We start from the raw sequence: 18,260 nt of genomic DNA on the forward strand, positions 1-18,260 counted from the left end.
TTTCTTCAGTTCATAATACAGATGAGAAAATCTAATTAAGTGACTTGTCCAAGGTCACACAGCTTTTAAGAATCTAAGGCCAGATTTGAACTCACAAAGATAAGTCTTTCTAATTCCAAGCCCAGCACCTTCGTGTCATCTATATGCCTTCAAATAAGAGTGATTAAAGAAACAGAGGTGAGACATTAGCTCTAAGAAAGATACCAAAAAATTTGAACTTTGACGAAAATTAGGCATTCCCAGAGGCAAAAGTATAAAAGAAGTGAATTTCTGGCACAGAGGAGCAGTCAATAAGAGCATTCAATCCTATCCCTTCCCATACTTTTTTCTTTCTATACTTTCTATATCTCTCTTCAATCTTTTGTCTCTTCTTATTTATGAATTCCTTCACTTCTGCTTATAAACATATCTAGGTGTAACATGTGTAGAAGTGCAGTACTGAGGCCAGCATGTAGGCCACTTTGATTAAATCATAAAATTAAGTCTGGAGAAGTAGCCTGGAGTCATTTTAAATACCAAACAGAATAGTTTCATGTTTAGGTAAATGGGTAAATATGATCAGACTTCCACTTAACAGTTGTGGGTAGATTGGAATAAAGAGAAATGAGGCAGGGAGATTAATTAGAAGGCTACTGCAATAGTTCAGGTGAGAAGTTATGAGCCTTAATTAGGGTAATATAGGAGAGCAGAGAAGATAGGAATGAGAGAAACTGTGGAAGGGTTGATAAGACTTTGCAATTCACTAAATATATGGCAAATTCACTAAATATATGGCAAATAAAAAAAAGAGTGAGTTGGGGACTGAAGACGACTCCAAGGTTTGAAATCTGAGGGACTAGAAAGTTGGGGTTTTCTTTAGGACAAATTTGGAAGGAGGTGGTTTGAAGGGATAAGATAATGACTTCTATTTGACCCATGCTGAGTTTGTGATATCTATTCAGTTCAAACTATCCAAAGAGTAATTGGTAGTCTGACACAACAGGAAGCTGACTAGGGTTGCATATATCGAAAGAGCAATAATTTTCATAGAGGTGATAATTAAATCCATGGGAAATTAAGGAACCACAAAGGTTTGTAGAAAAGAAAGAGAATTGGACCCAGTAAAGACCTTCGGGATATAACTAGGGTTACCACAAGGATAAGGAAAACAAAGAGAGAGTAATGATGTCATGAAAACCTAAGAGAGAAGAGAGCATGTATAAAGAAAGGGTGACCAAACAGTGTCAAATGTTTCAGAGAGGTGGAAGGATGAAGATTGAGAAAAGGCTGTCAAATTTGCCATTTAGGAGGTCATTTATAATTTTGAAGAGGAAAGTTTCAATTGAGTCAGATCACAAAGGACAGAAGTGTGAGAAAAGAGAAAATGGAAAAAAAACACATTGACTACTTTTTTTTTTCTAAAAATTTGGCTATGAAAGAGGGATATAGGACAACAGCAGGGACAGTAGTGTCAAATGAGTGTTCTTTTAAGGATAGGGTAAACATTTTTGTAAGCAGCAATAGACAAAGAGAGAGAAGAATTTGGGAAGGGAAAGGATCAAGGGTGTCCATATTCCCCAGTCAGCCTTAGTGATAAGAAAAGTCACTTCTTTACTGGAGTCTAAAGTGAGAGAAGGGGAGATGATATAAAAATCACCCCTTTCTTTGCCCTCCTTCCCTCTCCCCCCAAAAAATTAACAGTATGTTATAATGATAGAGTGCTAAACCTGGTTTCAGGAAGTCTTGGTTTCAACTCCAGTCTCTAAGACTCATTTAGCCATTTTACAAGGGATAAACTACTTACCCTTCCTGAGCCATACTTTGCTTATCTGTAAAATGAGGTAAAAATTCCTATGGTATTACTTCACGAATTATTTCAAGGTTCAAATAAGATAATTTTTGTGAAGCTTTATGTGAACTTGAGAATACTAAATAAATGTCATTTTAAAATCTTATTGCCTGCTTTATTACTTTAGTAATAAAATTCTTCTTTTATCTCTAGTAAGAGTTAAACTGATTTTTTTAGTATCACTGATATTGGAGATGGAAAATGATGAATTTGATGTAATATCTGTTTGTACAGAGGAGAGACAAGAGCTTCTCTGAATGCCACTCTTCATACTCTGGCTGGTATCACATTTAACTACTTTGTAAAAGTTGTTCAGACTTCAGAGTGAATGTGCATCTGGAATTCTGTTTGGATTAACCTTTCAGCATTCTGTCTTAGGATATACTTTCTTACATGTGGGTTTATGGATATGAAAATAATAAACATTGAGAAGCTCCCAAGAGTTCAGTGCTTAAATAATAAAGCACACATTGCCTCTGATGTGTTCAAAGATTTCCCACCATTCAAAAACTGCACATTACTGGGATGTAAAGTTTAATGAACATCCTTTGGACATGGGAAAACATTTAGGGGATTTCACTTCAAAACTATTTGTTTACCACTCTAGAAATCAGGGTTAGTTAGCAGATAAATAGTGACAAAATAGTGTGTGTTTGTGGTACTATTTACAGAGTCTCTACGTCCCTTTTTTTCATTCTGCTGCCTAGATTCTAAATGGAAAAAATAAGATTTTTAATCATTTTCCCTCCACTGTAGCCAAGACCAAAGATTCTCAAACAATGTTTTTCTTGATCAGGCTTTGGAACAGGTCCACTGTCCAGGGCCTTTGTGAACATAGTAGTTAATTCACTCATCAGAGAGTGTGGGATTAGTTGTTCCACCTCCATGTTTGTTTTACTTAGGAAAAACAAGAATTTGGAGAGACATCAGTGGAAACACAGGAATTGGAGTAGGAAGGCAGTCTGGGAAGAGATAGGCAGGCAAGCATAGATTGTGGGAGAAAGTAATGGATTTTGGAGAACCCCCAGGTACAATGGTTTTTAGAGAAATGGGTTGAATGAACCTCATTTAATAACCCAATGGAATCCTTGGCTGACTCCTAATAGCCAGAACTTCTCATGAGAACAGAGATTGGTAAAGGATTAAACTTCCCCAGAAGCCTGAAATTTCCACACTACTTATAGGGCAGCAACTATGGACTAAGTTAAGGTGCCTCTCTATTTCCAGGTATATTGATTCCACTTGATCAGATTCAAGAAGGAAGTAGATAAACTTTGATTCAAATTTTCATTGCTTCTCCCAGTACAATTCCCAGTCTGGGAAGGGTCCTCTGTCTAAATAAAGCAGATTTCATTTGGAGGTGAAAATGAAAAGTTAAGGAGTCTAGAAAATTATCTCTGAAGTCTAGAATGATCTCCCTCAAACTAGATCCATAACTGGAATTAGGAAAGCCTACTGAAATTCAGTGGGTAACACTTCCATCACTCCACTAGATCTCTGAACTTAATAACTAGAAAGCAAGAATGATTTATTAAAATGGCAACATATCAGGTTGACCATATTATTTATAAACTCCATGGTTAGCACATGAAACATGAAATCAGGAAAATTTAATTTCAAATCCTGTCTGTAACATTCCTCAACTGTCTATTAAGAAACAAATCATATAACCTTTCTAAACCTCAGTTTCCTCATTTGTAAATTAGGAATAACATTTCCTGCAGTGTCTGTTTCATAAGGTTGTTGTCTGGTTCAAGTAAGGAAAAATTGTAAAGCATTATGTAAATTTTAAAATTGCCAATTCTTTTTATAATTACTTGCCCTATAGACTTTTCTCTCTAAGAAGACTTGAATTGAATATTTTTAATGTCATTATTAGAGAAAGGTGATGGATTTATTGTACTTTTTGCAATTAGAAAGGTTTAACCAGAGCTACTATGAGTGCTGTCCCTTCAATACTCATCCAGAAGTCCTGTTTTGTGCCAAAGCTGAGATACTATAGTAACTACTTCCCTGTCCTTCTCAAGGATAAATTGATTTTTTTCTTAATAACTTCTTTTTTTTAATTTGAGGTATACTTCATGCAACTTATTCAAGATACCAATATCCCTTCCCATAATTCTGTCTCTAAGACTACATGCCTTCATGGTGTGAGTTCAAATCATGACTCTGCTATTTTCCACCCATGTGACCTTAAAGAAGTGATTTAACCTCTCTCCATTTCTCAGTTTCTTCCACTGGAAGGTAAAGATGTTGAATTACATAACTCTGAAGGACTCTTCCTTCTCTAGATTCATGATTGGTGATCTCTAATGAGTTATTAGAAGAAAATGTAGTCTTAATGGCATGAGATGGGGCCAAGAGCTGGTAAAACATAGTTATCCCAACTTGGGAATATGAAAAGTCAGGAAGATCTCACTTCATATCAATCAGTAAACTAACATTTATTCATGGTTCACTAAGTGCCAGACACCTAGTTGGGGGCACCAAGCCACAAGGGAACCATTCCCAATCCTCAAAGATAAATATTCTAATAGAGCATAAAACACACAACATATACATACATGCATGTAAATTTGCAGATCTACATGCACATTATATATTTACATAAGTGCATATATATATATATATATATATATATATATATATATATATATAATTCACTATTAGATGGAGAGAGAAAGATGACAGATTATAGACAGATAACAGACAGATAGCTAGATAGGCTAAATAGACTCAGTATTATGGTCAAAGGTTCTCCCTGTCCCCAAAAAGTCTATGCTTTATTTCCCAGGTACAGGTCAGGTATACTATTGTTAGTATTTGTGATGTTCCCTCCAAAATCCTGAAAAGGTACTGTGAGATAACGGATCAGTTGTTCTCCATGAAATTTTTAATTTGTTTCTTTTCTACCAGTACTTCAAGGGAATGGACTGAAAAGAAATAGATAAAATTGAAATGTGATGTCTCTAGAGACAAAACTCAAAATATGGATGAATCTCCTAATCACTGGCTACAGATTTGGAAGGCAAATACTGAATTAATGATCCAGTCATTTAGGTTGTTTCCTACTTCTGATTGCTTCTATGGACCACTAATGGTTAGGAACATAGTCCTCAATGGAGTAGAATTAGAACAAGAGCTTCAAACCCTTCAGAATAAGACCCACATCCAATTTCATGTTAAGAATCTATTGTTAAAAAAAAAGAATCTATTGTATTCACGCATTAAGCAAAGGCCCAAGTATTTTTCACTGGGGGTGTCTTTGAGAAGACAAATTGCTATGACTAATAACTTCCATCTCATTCTCTACATGAAAGTTGTTTATGAATTTTTCCAAAGTCAAAAACTGAATCATGGTTAAAACAACACAAAAGACTGCAGATCTACCTGGAATTTATTTTTGCATACTTGCTAATTAATTGTTGCCAGATACATTATCCTGTTTTTCCCACTGTATTAGGCTCAAAGACACCTTCCAATAGATCTGAATTACTAAGTTATAAACAAATACAAGCAGACTGATCAATGTGTTTTAGAATTTTGTTATCATGGTTTACCATAATTATCCATATTTGTAACGGGATTTGTTTTTCTTGTCTTCTCAATAAGTGAGGGAATGGGAGATGGAGGTAAAGGAATTTTGGTACTGAAAAGAAAAGTAAATTTGATTTTTTTAAAAAGAAGTTTATTCATAGAGAAAAAAATCCTAAACATCTCATCACCATGTACTGATGACCTCTCTAAGTCAGGAGTCCAGATATGATTCTAAATCTCCAGGGCATTTGAGGAAATCATTTAGTAATAACAGTAGCTCATATTCAAATAACTCTTTCCAATTTGGTTATACCCACTATAGCCTTTCAGTGGAAACCAGTCTTGAATAGGAGTAACCCCAGAGATAAAAATACTCTCTCTGAATTCTAACAGAGGTGTGGAGGCAGGAATTCCCAGGAGCTCTTTTCCAGAACTCTCTAAATACCTTAAAATTATCATTCTAATCAAATTCTAGAGTGGTAGAACCCACAAAAAAAAAAAAAAAAACAAGTGAAGCAATTTTCAGCCCAAGATAACTTAGAAGATCCATGGGAAAACTCTGTTCCACCAGGGTCATAAGGGTCTGCAATGCAGCCAGGTCTGTGATACTGGAAGGAATGAGCTCCAACTTTTGAGGAACAGCCTGTGGGGTGCCTGGGTCCCTGGGGGCATCTGGATTCAGGGCAGTGAGGATGGTTTCCAGATCTCCCAACCCAGGGATCACCAGGACAACTTGGAAGATCAGTGGGAAGACTCTGCCAGAGTGAGCCCAGAGCCCAGTGTCTCAACACAGACCCAGCCCCAGGAAATAGAAACAGGCCTGTGGATCCACCCAGCAGAGAGCCACCCAGCGGCTGCTTTCAGAATGCTCAGCCCATGGATGGTAATGGGGTGGAAGGAGACTGTCGAAGTCTCTCTGCTATCACTGGGACAGGATTCTGTTGCTTTGTCCATATTCAGACCTTGATCACAGTCTGGGGCCACTTACTTCCATAGAGGAAAAGGGACCCCCCTCACAGCTCCAGGGCATAGGGGAGTGCTTGTGGTCATGTGCAGACCAGAGCACAGGCCAGGAAAACAGTCAGAGTCTCTCAGAAGACCTTGAAAGAATTGAGGTCCTTGGGGGGGAGGGCTGTCTCAAAAATACTCAAAAGTTTGAGATGCATGTTAAAGCAGGTCATAACTTGAGGAAATGAGTAAACAGATAAAAAAGAATCTGACCATAGATAATTACTTTGGTCCCATGAAGGATCAAACTACACACTCAGAAGATGACAAAGTCAAAGTTTCTGTATCCAAAGCCTCCAAGGAAAAAAGGAATTGATCTTAGACTGTGGAACAGCTCAAGTAAGGGAGGGAGAGGAAAAATTGGGAAGAGAAATGAGAATGATGCAGGAGAATCATGAATACCAAGTCAGCAGCTTGATGAAGGAGATAACAAAAAATATCAAAGAAAACATGTTTATAAAAGGTCAATGAGCAGAAGAATGCCTTAAAAAGCAGAACTGATCAGATGGAAAAGGAGATAAGAAAGTGTCTGAAGAAAGCAACTCCTTCAAATGCAAAATGGAGCTACAGAAAGCTAATGATTTTGTGAGAAATCAATAAACATTAAAACAAAACCAAAAGAATGAAATAGAAGAAAATGTTAAATATCTCTCTGGAAAATCAACTAACCTAGAAAACAAATCCAGGAGAAATAATTTAAAAATTATTGGGCTACCTGAAAGTCACAACCAAGAAAAGAGCCTAGACTTCATTTTCAAGAAATAATCAAACAAAATTAATCTGATATCCTAAAAGCAGAGAGTAAGATAGAAATTGAGGGAATCTACCAATCACCTCCTGAAAGAGATCTCCCCCCCCCAAAAAAAAACCTCCCAGGAATATTATAATCAAATTCCAGAACTCCCAAGTCAAGGAGAAAATATTACAAGCAGTCAGAAAGCAACAATTCAAATATCATGGCAATACAGTCAGGAGTATACAGATCTTAGCAGTGTCTACATTAACAGCTTGTAGGATTTAGAATATGATATTCTGGAAGAAAAAAGAGCTTGGATTACAATTGAGAATCAGCTATACAGCAAAGCTGAACACCCTCTTTCAGGGGAAAAGATGGGTTTTCAATTAAATATGGGAATTTCAAACTCTACCGTTGAAGTGACCAGAACTGAACAGAAAGTTGGATCTCCAAGTGGTCACTCAGGTGAAGTATAGAAAGGGTTAATGGGAAGGGCAAATTATGAGGGAATTAATGATGTTGAAGTATTTGCATTCCCACATGGGAAGATGATACTGATAACTCATTTGAACCTTCTCATTTATTAAAGAAGTTAGAAGGAGCATATATAGACAAGGCAAAAGAGAGAGTGAAATATGAAATTATAATATATCATAAAGATGGAGTCAAAGGCTGAAAAAGGAATGTACTGGGAGAAATGGAAAGGAAAGGTAGAATGGGCTAAGATATTTCATGTAAAAGAGTCAAGAGAAAGCTTTCCCAATGGAGTGGAAAGGGGGGAAGATAAGGGGGAATGATTGAGCCTTCATTCTCATTGGAAATGGCTCAGAGAGGAAACAACATTCACACTCAACGGGGTATAGGATTCTTTCTTACCTGAGAGGAAAGAGGAGAGGAAGTGGATGGGAAAAGGGGGACAGAGGAAGGGGAGGGGGTGGTGTAGATGATAGAGGAGAGGTAAGATCATAGGAGAGAGTAATCAGATACAACACACTTTTTTTTTTGCAAGACAGTTGGGGTTGGATGACTTGTGGGGGTCACACAGCTGGGTAGTTGTTAGGTGTCTGAGGCTAGATTTGGGTTCAGGTTCTCCTGGTTCTAGGGCCAGTGTTCCATGGACTGCATTGCTTAGCTGTCCCACAATATACTTTTTTAAATATTTAATATTTATTTATTCTCATTTTGTAAAAATAATGGTTTTTATACATTAATAAAATATTCTTGTTTAAGAGTAAACAAAATACCCCCTCCCCCCAAAATATAGACTCACTTGAGCGATAAAATAAAAAAATTAAAATTAAAAAATAATAGTAATAATTGTAGGTATGGCCAGGTGGCACAATGAACGGAGCACCAGCCCTGGAGCCAGGAGCACCCAAGCCCATATCCAGCCCCATACACCCAACAATCACCCAGCCATGTGACATGCAAGCCACCCCAACCCCACTGCCCTGCAAAAACCAAAAAATAAAAAAGACCCAAAATAAAATAAAATAGCAATAATAGTAGGGGTGACTGGATGGCAGACAGAGCATTGGCCCTTGAGCCAGGAGCACCCGGGTCCAAATCCAGCCTCAGACACCCAATGATCACCCTGCTATGCAGCCCCAGGAAGGCCACCCAGCCCCATTTGCCCTGCACCCCCCCAAATAATAATAATAATAAATGTGTTTCAGTCTTTGTTCCAACACCAACAACTCTGTCATGGGTGGATCACATTCTTTATGTTAAGTCCATCGCAAAAGTTACTTCCATATTTTTCTGCCGTTGCCATTGCTGATCGCAACTCCCTCCTTTTGTATTTCTCTACTACCATGTATTATATTTTCTCTTTCCTTTCACTCTGACTCTGCTGTAGGGTAGCTGAGTAGCACAGCAGACAGATCCCTGGTCCTGAGAACAAGAGGCCCAGAGCCCCCCTACCACCCCTTAGGCCCAGTCTCCACCTGGTCCTATGGTCCCAGCCAGGCCATCCAATCCCAGCCCCTTGCAAGAAGTAAAAAAGAAAATGTGTTCTATCTGACCACTCTCCCCCCGTGGTCCATCCTCTCCTCCATCACTCACATCACCCCCCCTTCCCCCTGTTCCCCCCTCCTTCTTACTCCAGATGCCTATACCTCATTGAGTATATATGCTGTTTCTTCTCCTAGCCACCTCTGATGAGAGCAAAGATTCCCTCATTCCCCTTTGTCTTCCCCCCCTCCATATAATTGCAATAGTTCATTGTAATAAAGAAAAATCTTATTATATGAAATATCTTGGCCTATTCCCCCTCTCCTTTTTCTTTCTCCCATTACATTTCCCTTTTTTCTATTGACTCCATTTTTACATTATTTTTATCTTCAAATTCAGCTTTCTTCTGTGTTTCAGCTATAAAAGCTCCTTCTACCTGCTCTGTTATTTGAGCAAGTTCATATAAGTATTATCAGTGTTATTTTTCTATGCAGGAATACATGCAGTTCATCATCGTTAAGTCCCTCATATTTTCCCCTTCTCCTCCAATCTCTATGCTTCACCTGAGTCCTGTATCTGAAGATCATACCTTCTATTCAGCTCTGGCCATTCCAAAAGGAACATTTGAAACTCCCCTGGTTCATTGAAAGTTCATCTTTTTCCCTGGAAGAGGACATTCATTTTTGCTGGGTAGTTGATTCTTGGTTGCATTCTAAGCTCTTTTGCTTTCCAGTATATTATATTCCAAGCCCTACGAGCTTCCAATATAGTTGCTGCTAAGTCCTGTGTGATCCTGACTGTAGCTCCATGATACTTGAATTGTGTTCTTCTGGCTGCTTGTAATATTTTCTCTTTGACTTGGCAATTCTGGAACTTGGCTATAATATTTCTAGAGGTTGGTTTTTTGGGATCTCTTTCTTGGGGGGATAGGTGGATTCTCTCTATTTCTATTTTGCCTTCTGCTTCTAGGATATCAGGGCAATTTTCCTATATTAATTAATTCTTTGAAAATGATGTCAAGGCTTTTTTCCTGGTCATGACTTTCAGGTATTCCAGTAATTTTTAAATTATCTTTCCTAAATCTGTTTTCCATATCACTTGTTTTTTTCAATGAGATTTTTCACATTTTATTCTAATTTTTCATTTTTTTTTGATTTTGAAGTAATGAGTCCTGATTTCTCATAAATTCATCAATCTCCCTGAGTTCTATTCTTTGTCTGGAGGATTTTTTTTTTCCTCAGAGAGTTTTCTTACCTCTTTTTCCATCTGGCCAATTTTGCTTTTTAAAACATTCTTCTCCTCAATTACTTTTTGAACTATTTTATCCATTTGACCTAAGCTGGTTTTTAGCTTCCTAGTTTCTTCAGCATTTTTTTGGATTTCCTTGACTAGGCTGCTGACTTCATTTTCATGTTTTTCCTGCATCTCTCTCATTTCTTTCCCCAGTTTTTCTTCTAATTCCCTCATTTGTTTTTCAAAGTCTTTTTTGAGCTCTGTCATAGCCTTATCCCAATTTCTGTTTTTCTTGGAGTCTTTAGATGCAGGAACTTGTGTTTCTTCATCTTCAGACTGAGTATATTGATCCTTCTTGGGGTCATAGATAATGTAGTTCTCAATGGTGTTCCTCTTTTTTCTCTGCTTGCTCATTTTCCCAGCCTAAGCCTGTTTTTGGGGTGCTTCCTGAGCTTTTGGGACACTCCCACAAGGGTCTCAGTGTGTGAGGCTCTGTCCTCTCTCCTGGTCTGTGAATAACCATAAGGGCCCCCCTCTGCTACAGGGCTGAGGTGGGGGGGTGCTGCTGTTCTATTGGGGGGGCCTAGACTGCGATCAGGATCTGAATGTGTTCAGAGCCCCAGAGTCCTGTTCCAGGGTCAGAGGACAGAGCTCAGCAGTCTCTCTCTCTCTCTCTCTCTCTCTCTCTCTCTCTCTCTCTCTCTCTTCACTCCCCTCCCTAGGTTCAATGGGCTTATGTCCTGGGGGCTCCTGCTTACTGGTTCTACCTGTTTCTGTTTCCTGGATCTGGACTGCCTTGGCCAAGCTGCTTGCTGTGTGCCCTGAGGGCTGGACTTCACGAGCTCGCTCTGGCAGAGGTCCCCCAGCTGTTCCCCCAATTTATGCCTGGTGCTCCCCGGGGTGTAGCTCAGGAAATTCCCCTGCTGCTGTGAACTGCAGCTCCCAGTGCCCTGGAGCTGCCTCCGGGAGGCTGAAGTTCTTTCGCTCTGGCGGGCCACCCCTCTGGCGGGCCACCTCTCCAACCCCGGGGAGCAGAGCCTTTCTGCTCTTTTCCAGGTTACCCTGAGTAGGGGAACTGCCTCACTGAGTCCCTCTGTGGGTTCTGTCTCTCAAAAATTTAAAGTCTTTTGTTTCGAAGATTTGTGAGAGAGTGCCTACGACATGATCTGCTCTTGCTACCATCTTGGTTCTGCCCCCCCACCACCACAATACACTTTTGATGAGGGACAAAGTGAAAGGAGAGAGAGAATGGAATAAATAGGAGTAGGGAGGAATAGATGGAGGGAAATACAGTTAGCAATAGCAACTATGGGAAAAAATATTGAAGCAACTTCTCTGATGGACTTATGATAAAGAATTTGATCCATCTCAGAGACAGAACTGGTGGGATCTGAACACAAATTGAAGTACAATTTTTTTCTTTTTTCTCTCACTTTACTTTTTCATGAGGCTTCTCTATCTTTGTGGAGGGAGAGGGAATTATTTTTACTTTTACAAGACTATTTTAGTAATGTGTAAATAAATAAATACTTAAAAAAAGAAACCAAGGTTTTCTCAAGGAATTAAGAGGAAAAGAGGTGGAAAGTTAGGATATCATGCACACTTTGCACAGTCAGGGTTTTGTACCCATCATAAAGACTCAGACGGCTACTGGTCAAAGGCTTCCCTGGGCTGATAAGGTCATGTCTTTGCCTTGCTGTGATCCTGTTGTACACAATGGTAATAAATGGGATGTCCTTTAACCTTTCTTCTTACTCAGAATTGAGAAAAATGTTTTTCAGGCTTATCTGAATTTTCTTGGCAAAGATACTGAAATGGCTTGCCCTTTCTTTTTCAAGTTCATTTTATAGAGTTAAATGAATTGCTCAGAGTCACCCAGGTACTAAGTATCTGAGGCCTGATTTGAACTCAAGAAGCTGAATTTTCCTAATTCCAAGTCAAGTTTTCCTTCCAAGCAGCAGGAAAGGCTGTCCTGCTGCTGAAACCAGAAGCATTTACTTTGCAACAAATTGAACAGATCAGTCCTTTTGATGCAAGGAGTTTTGGACATAGGAGATGTTGATAAGAAACAAATTTTGTGGAGGGAAAAAATATAGTCTATGCCTATCTAGGGAACTCTATTGTTTAAGGTGACTCCATTGTTGAATGTGAATTCATTAAGACAGGCATGACCTTGACTTGGTCCCCTTCCTCCAACTTCCAGTTTCTAGTCTACCTGACCTTGGCCATTGATAGATCAAGCTTTTGCTAGCATGGCAGGAAATGACATGTTGGACTTAAAGGTCAAGCATCCTGGGCCAGGAAAAACCAATATGTAGCTTGCTATTGAAGAATACCTGGAACCAGGTGCTATACCACTCCCCAAGCTCCACCCTTGTCCAATTCACTTCAGAAGTGCATTTCAGTGTCTGGAAGAAAGCACCCTTCTTTTTTCGCTTCTTTTCCACCCTACCTTCCCTTTGCAAGGATGGCTATCTCTCTCTCTTTCTTGTGAAATTAGGCTACATGTTCCTGGCCTAGGCCCACTGGAGAACCATGGGCCAGACTAATTCAGTCCTTACTGCTGTCTACACTTTTCCTCTTAGCTAGGTCTCCTGGCTATTCTCCTTTTCACTTTTTTCTGTCTCTTACTAAAATCTCCACTAGCCTTTGTTATTCTCCTGCCCTCAAGTAGCTTACCAACAGCTTGCTGCTTCTCCAAGAGAAGAAAATATTTTAATCTGTATACTTTGCAGGTTTTTATAATAAATCTTGAGCAGTTTTAAAACCCCAAGGTTGTTTGCAAGTTCTTTCATCTTTTCATCTTTCATCTTAATCTTAAATTGACAACACCAATCTCCAGCAACACTTTCAAACTCCACCTCTCTTGCTATTGTATTTCCTATTCTCTATATAAGAAATTAATAGCCACTAACTTTTATCTTGTGTTTGATGGCAGTCATGAGAATAGACATTGAGAATATGGGCAATTCTAGGTTAAAGTAGAACACATATCCAGCACCTGGCAGGAGGCACAGAAAGTTTCATATTAATGATTGTCTTCTCCCTAGAGTTAAAGCTCAAAAACTTGGAAGAGTTAATCTACTACAGTTTGCCTTAGCCAGTTTAAGTGGATAAACAAGAGAAATAATGAGTAGAGAGAAATTAGGATTCAAGAATCAAAGAAATTTATCCTAGACTAGAAAATGAGACATTTTGTTTGAAACAGAGAGACAGAAGAGGTTTTTATGGGATCCTTTATTATGTGTACCCTTGGGTTACTTTCCTATTACTTCCTTAATTTACCTTTTTAATACATGAAAGGAAATCCTCCCCCTCAAAGTTATAAGTGAAAACCTTCCATTAGTTTCTCTTATTTCTTGTTATTTATAATTATATAATTTTATAGGTAAGAGGAAACTGAGTCTCAGAGATGTTGGAACTTGTTCAAAGTTGCAGAAGTAATATATGTTAGACCTGAGATTTTATTCCATGTCTTCTGACTTCAAACCCTATGCTCTTCCTGAATTGCTAATTAATTTATGGAATTATTGTTTGAATAAGAGAATGAGACTACAAAGTGGTCCCTCTGGGGACAGAGACAGGTTTTTTGATTCCCAGAAAAGACTATAATGGCAGTGGGTATTAATAATTCGATGACACTTTCATAAGGCACAGAAAATATAGAGACAAATAGGATGGGGGGGAAAGAGGGTTCAGAAATAGACAACATTGGGAAGGGAATGGGGATGCAATAGTGGAGGGAAGCAGACATCACAAGGAAGAGAATGGAGAGGGAGGGATAGCAGAGTGTCACTTATGTAACCTTAAAGCTGGGAGCATATGAGCAGTAGGAATCCTGAGGAGATGAAAGAGTGCTCAAGGGGCAAAATTTGGAGTATCATTTTTATAGGGTTTTGAAGAGGTTCGACTGATTTTTCTCTGTGCTATCTTAGGGTTAATTAACATATCCACATACTCTCAGTTATCAACAACACTTGGTCTCTGGTCTTACTGGTGAGGGTCCTCACAGTCCTTACATGATTTCCTTGATAGCACATAGTCCCAGCATGAGTTAATTTATGAGACAACTTGCAAATAACTGTTCCTTACAGTCTGCAATTTACTTCTGGTTTTCCCTTTACAATCTTACTTCCTTACTTTCTAAGCTACATATAAACTTATTTACTATAAAGAAGATGATTGGGTTCCAGAATAAGAAACAATTTTAATACATAGGTCAAGAAAATCCCAAATGAAGTCCAAAGCTTCTTTATTTTCATTATTGATAATTGACATTCATAAAACATTTTAACATGTGTAAGTGTACATCATCTCTTCGGAATTTCCTACCACCCTGTGAGATACTTCAGGTATTATTATTATTATTGCCATTTTGTGGATAAGAAACTGTGGCATAATAAGGTTACATTTATTAAAATAAGAAAGGGTCACATAGCTAGTTAAGTGTCAGACCTGGGATTTGAATCTAGGTCTTCATGACTTCAAGTTTAGCACTTTCTAATGAAGTCATATTGATACTTTATATTGAATGATTCCCAGTCAGGAGAAGAGAGACACTGTTCATTGATCAGTAGTTTAGATGAGACTGGCTGAAAATAGCCAAAGGAAAGTCCTCAGTCCTTCCTCCCACTGGAAACATGAAAATGCATAGAAAGCCTGAACTGGAGTGAGGAAGACTCATCTTCATGAATTTAAATATGACCTCAGTCTAGGTTATATAACCCTGGGCAAGTCTTTTAACCCTGCTTGCCTCAGTTTCAGCTGGAGAAGGAAATTGCAAATCACTCCAGTATCTTTGCTAAGAAAACCCCAAATGAGGTGGCAAAGACCTGGACATGACTGAAACTGACTGAATAACAACAAATAAACTAGTTTATTGTACTTTATATGGTTTGTCACAGAGTGACTTCAGAAGGAAGAGAAGGGTTAGAGTATTCCCCTCTCGTGATGAGCTAGTGTTCAAAAAAATAATTTCACAACTCATGATTCAGGGTAATAAGGGACAGATAAATTTTATTTCACATTATTTTCCAAGGGGTAGACTGTATGTGGATTTTTTTCCCAAATGGATAAATAGCTAGCACCATCCATAAAAGCTGGAATTTATATTAGGGTAAAGGAGATGGCCTCAGTGCTGGGAAAGGTGTAGGGGTCCAAGCAGGCCTAGAGAAGAGGATTATGTCAGAGAATTCAAGTAAAATAAAAGCTCATTTTGGGAAGCAAAGAGTTAACACTTTGTTATAAACTTAGGTTCCTGATTCTGTTTTCCAGTCCTTGTGTTGTGGAATCCTTCCTCCAGTGACTGAGAGACCCAGTACATAGATGGCTGTTATCAAATCAAGGTATGATATAAGGGAGAATTTTTTTCAGGACTGTTTCTCAGAGACAGTAGCAAGGAATATTACAAATCAGCATAGCTCATGATGTAGTCTAATATAGAAAGGCATAATATTTAAACCAGTTGCTTTCTGCCTAGCTTTTGTACATCAAAAGTATCTTTCAAGTCTACTTCCCAATAACATCTCAGTTCAATAGAATATCATGATTTCCTTTTCACCCTTTTAACAAGACTTTGTAAATTCAATTAGGAAGCTTCTGGTCAGAACTTGTAGCTAACCAATATGAAATGGTCCTTTCTCTGTAGTTTCTTGGAGTACTAGAAGGTTAAATAATTTGTCCATTGTCATGCTGTCACTATGTAACTTGAACTCAGATTCACAGGATTATATGCAGAAAGGAGAGGAAGAGAGGGTAGTAGGGAAGGGGAAAGGAGAGAAGAAGAGAGAAAAGGGAAGGGGGAGGGCAGGGAAGGAAAGGGGGGAAGGGAGGGGGAGGAGAGGGGAGGAGAAGGAAGAAGAAGAATGGGGAAGGGAGAGGAAAGGGAAGGAGAGAAGATCTGAGCTATATACTATACAGATCTAGGATTAGAAGGAATTTTAAAGCCCATCTAGACCAATCCACTCAATTTACAAATAATTAACTGGCACTCAGAAAAGTAAAAAAAAAAAAAATTTACCCAAACTCACCTAGGTCGTAAACTTCAAAGGAAGAATTTATCTTTAACTTCAAAGCCAGTGTTCATTCCACCATGGATTGGAATGCAATGAATTAAGCATTTATTAATGAATTAAGTATTTATTAATCATCTATTGTGAGTCATGCATAGTAAGATAACATTTTACAAAGACAATAATCTTGGGAAAGGGGGCTATTATTATGCCCATTTTACAGTTGAGGTAAGTGAAATATACAGAAGTGAAGTGACTTGCTCAGAATTACACAGTTTTAAGAGTCTAGGGTGGGATTTGCAGTCTTTTTGACTGCAAGCCCAGGGCTTGATCCATTGCATCATACTTTTTTTCTTTTTCATAAGAATGCCCACATAGTGGAATAAAAATCCTGAGCTTTTAAGTCTAACAAGTTTGGTTCCAGTCCGCTTAGCAGTGAGTTATAAACTGTTGCTTTTCAGGAAATCTTCTATCCAACTCCAGGCCATCCCACATCCTCCTCCTCACAGGCTCAGGAATTTCAGCCACAGTCTTTGGTAAGAACTTCATTATGTTGCACTGGAGGGTAACTTGGATTATGATGGGACTAAGAGAAGAACTGTGTAAACCTCAATGAACAAGGAAAAGTCACTTGTCTGGAATAAAATAAACACTACTCCATAATGCATTGTAATTCACTGACCCAAAGACCATAAAGGCATCATGCTTGGATCTTGGGCTGCAGCTGACATAAAACTACCCTAAAATGACTTTTTCTATCCCCTACTTAGTCTGCCACTGGAAGCAGATGTATTAGGAACTCCTAGAATGGAACATAAGCAAATAGGCGATGCATAGGATAAAATGAAGTGCTTGAAGTCAGGATGACTCTTCATCCTGAGTTCAAATTCAGCCTCTGATACTTAGTAGGTATGTGACACTAGGCAAGTCACTTAAATCCTGTTTGCCCCAGATTCTTCATCTGAAAAATGAACTGGAAAAGGAAATGGCAAACCACTCCAGTATCTTTGTCAAAAGTCCCAAATGGAGACACAAAAAAGTCAGACATGAATGAACAACAACCACAAAGGAGTATCAGTGAATTTTCTGTAAGTCAGGTTGACCTCTAAATATAGTATTAAAATAATACTCAATCAATAAGAAATTAACATTTTATTCCAGGCACTATGGTAAGTCTTTGGGAAAATATGGCCCCTTCCCTCAAGGTGCTCATATTTTAATGGGGGGAAAATATGTAGATCACATGAAAAGATACATACAGTAAAAATGGAAGGTAAGCCCAGAAGAAAGGCACTAACAGTGCTAAGGAATTAGGATACTTTATGCAGAAAGTAGCTTTTGAGTTCAGTCTTGAAGGAAAGCAGGAAGCAAAAATGAGGAGGGAAAACAATCCAAGTATAGGGAAGAATGGACAGTGGGGCAGCCAGTTGAATGGAATTGAGACAGGAGATGGAGTACCATTTTTGAGGGATAGCAAAAAGGTCAGTGGTGTTGAATTTTAGGGTCTGTAAAGTGTGAGAAGATCAGAAAGGTAAAAAGGGGCAGGTGATGAAGGACTTTAAAAGCTAAACAGAGGATTTTCTATTTGACCCTGGAGAGAATGGTGAGCCTAGTATTTGTTGAGAACACAAGTAATGTGCTTAGATTTTTGCTTTAGGGTGGTCACCTCAGCAGTTTAGGATAGATTGGAGATATCTGAGACAAAGAGGCCTCCCAGAAAGAAATTTCAGTAGTTCAGGTGACAGATCCTAGGATCCTGAACCTGGGTAGCATATATGTGAATGGAAAGCAAAGGATGCATAGGACTATTGTAGGGAAAGTAGAAATAACAAGTCATGGAATGCATTTGGATCTACAAATAAGGAACTAGGGTAAAACCGTGTTTGTGAACCTGAGTGTTTAGTTCACAATTGTGATGTCCATAATGATAATTATTGTTCACATTTATATCACA

At 38.5% G+C, this 18,260-nt stretch overlaps 1 long non-coding RNA gene across 1 annotated transcript in view; it reads left to right on the forward strand.

Annotated features, from left to right (window-relative positions):
* Positions 1–17,492, forward strand: part of LOC141507118 (uncharacterized) — a 212,774-nt gene extending 195,282 nt beyond the window's left edge. The window contains exons 2-3 of the long non-coding RNA XR_012474078.1: positions 15,570–15,640; positions 16,768–17,492. This is a non-coding gene — a long non-coding RNA (uncharacterized LOC141507118). The remainder of the gene's footprint in view (positions 1–15,569; positions 15,641–16,767) is intronic.
* The last annotated feature ends 768 nt before the right edge of the window (positions 17,493–18,260 follow it).

This window comes from Macrotis lagotis, chromosome 1 (assembly GCF_037893015.1).
Source record: "Macrotis lagotis isolate mMagLag1 chromosome 1, bilby.v1.9.chrom.fasta, whole genome shotgun sequence".
In the NCBI taxonomy this organism is placed as follows: Eukaryota; Metazoa; Chordata; class Mammalia; order Peramelemorphia; family Peramelidae; genus Macrotis; species Macrotis lagotis.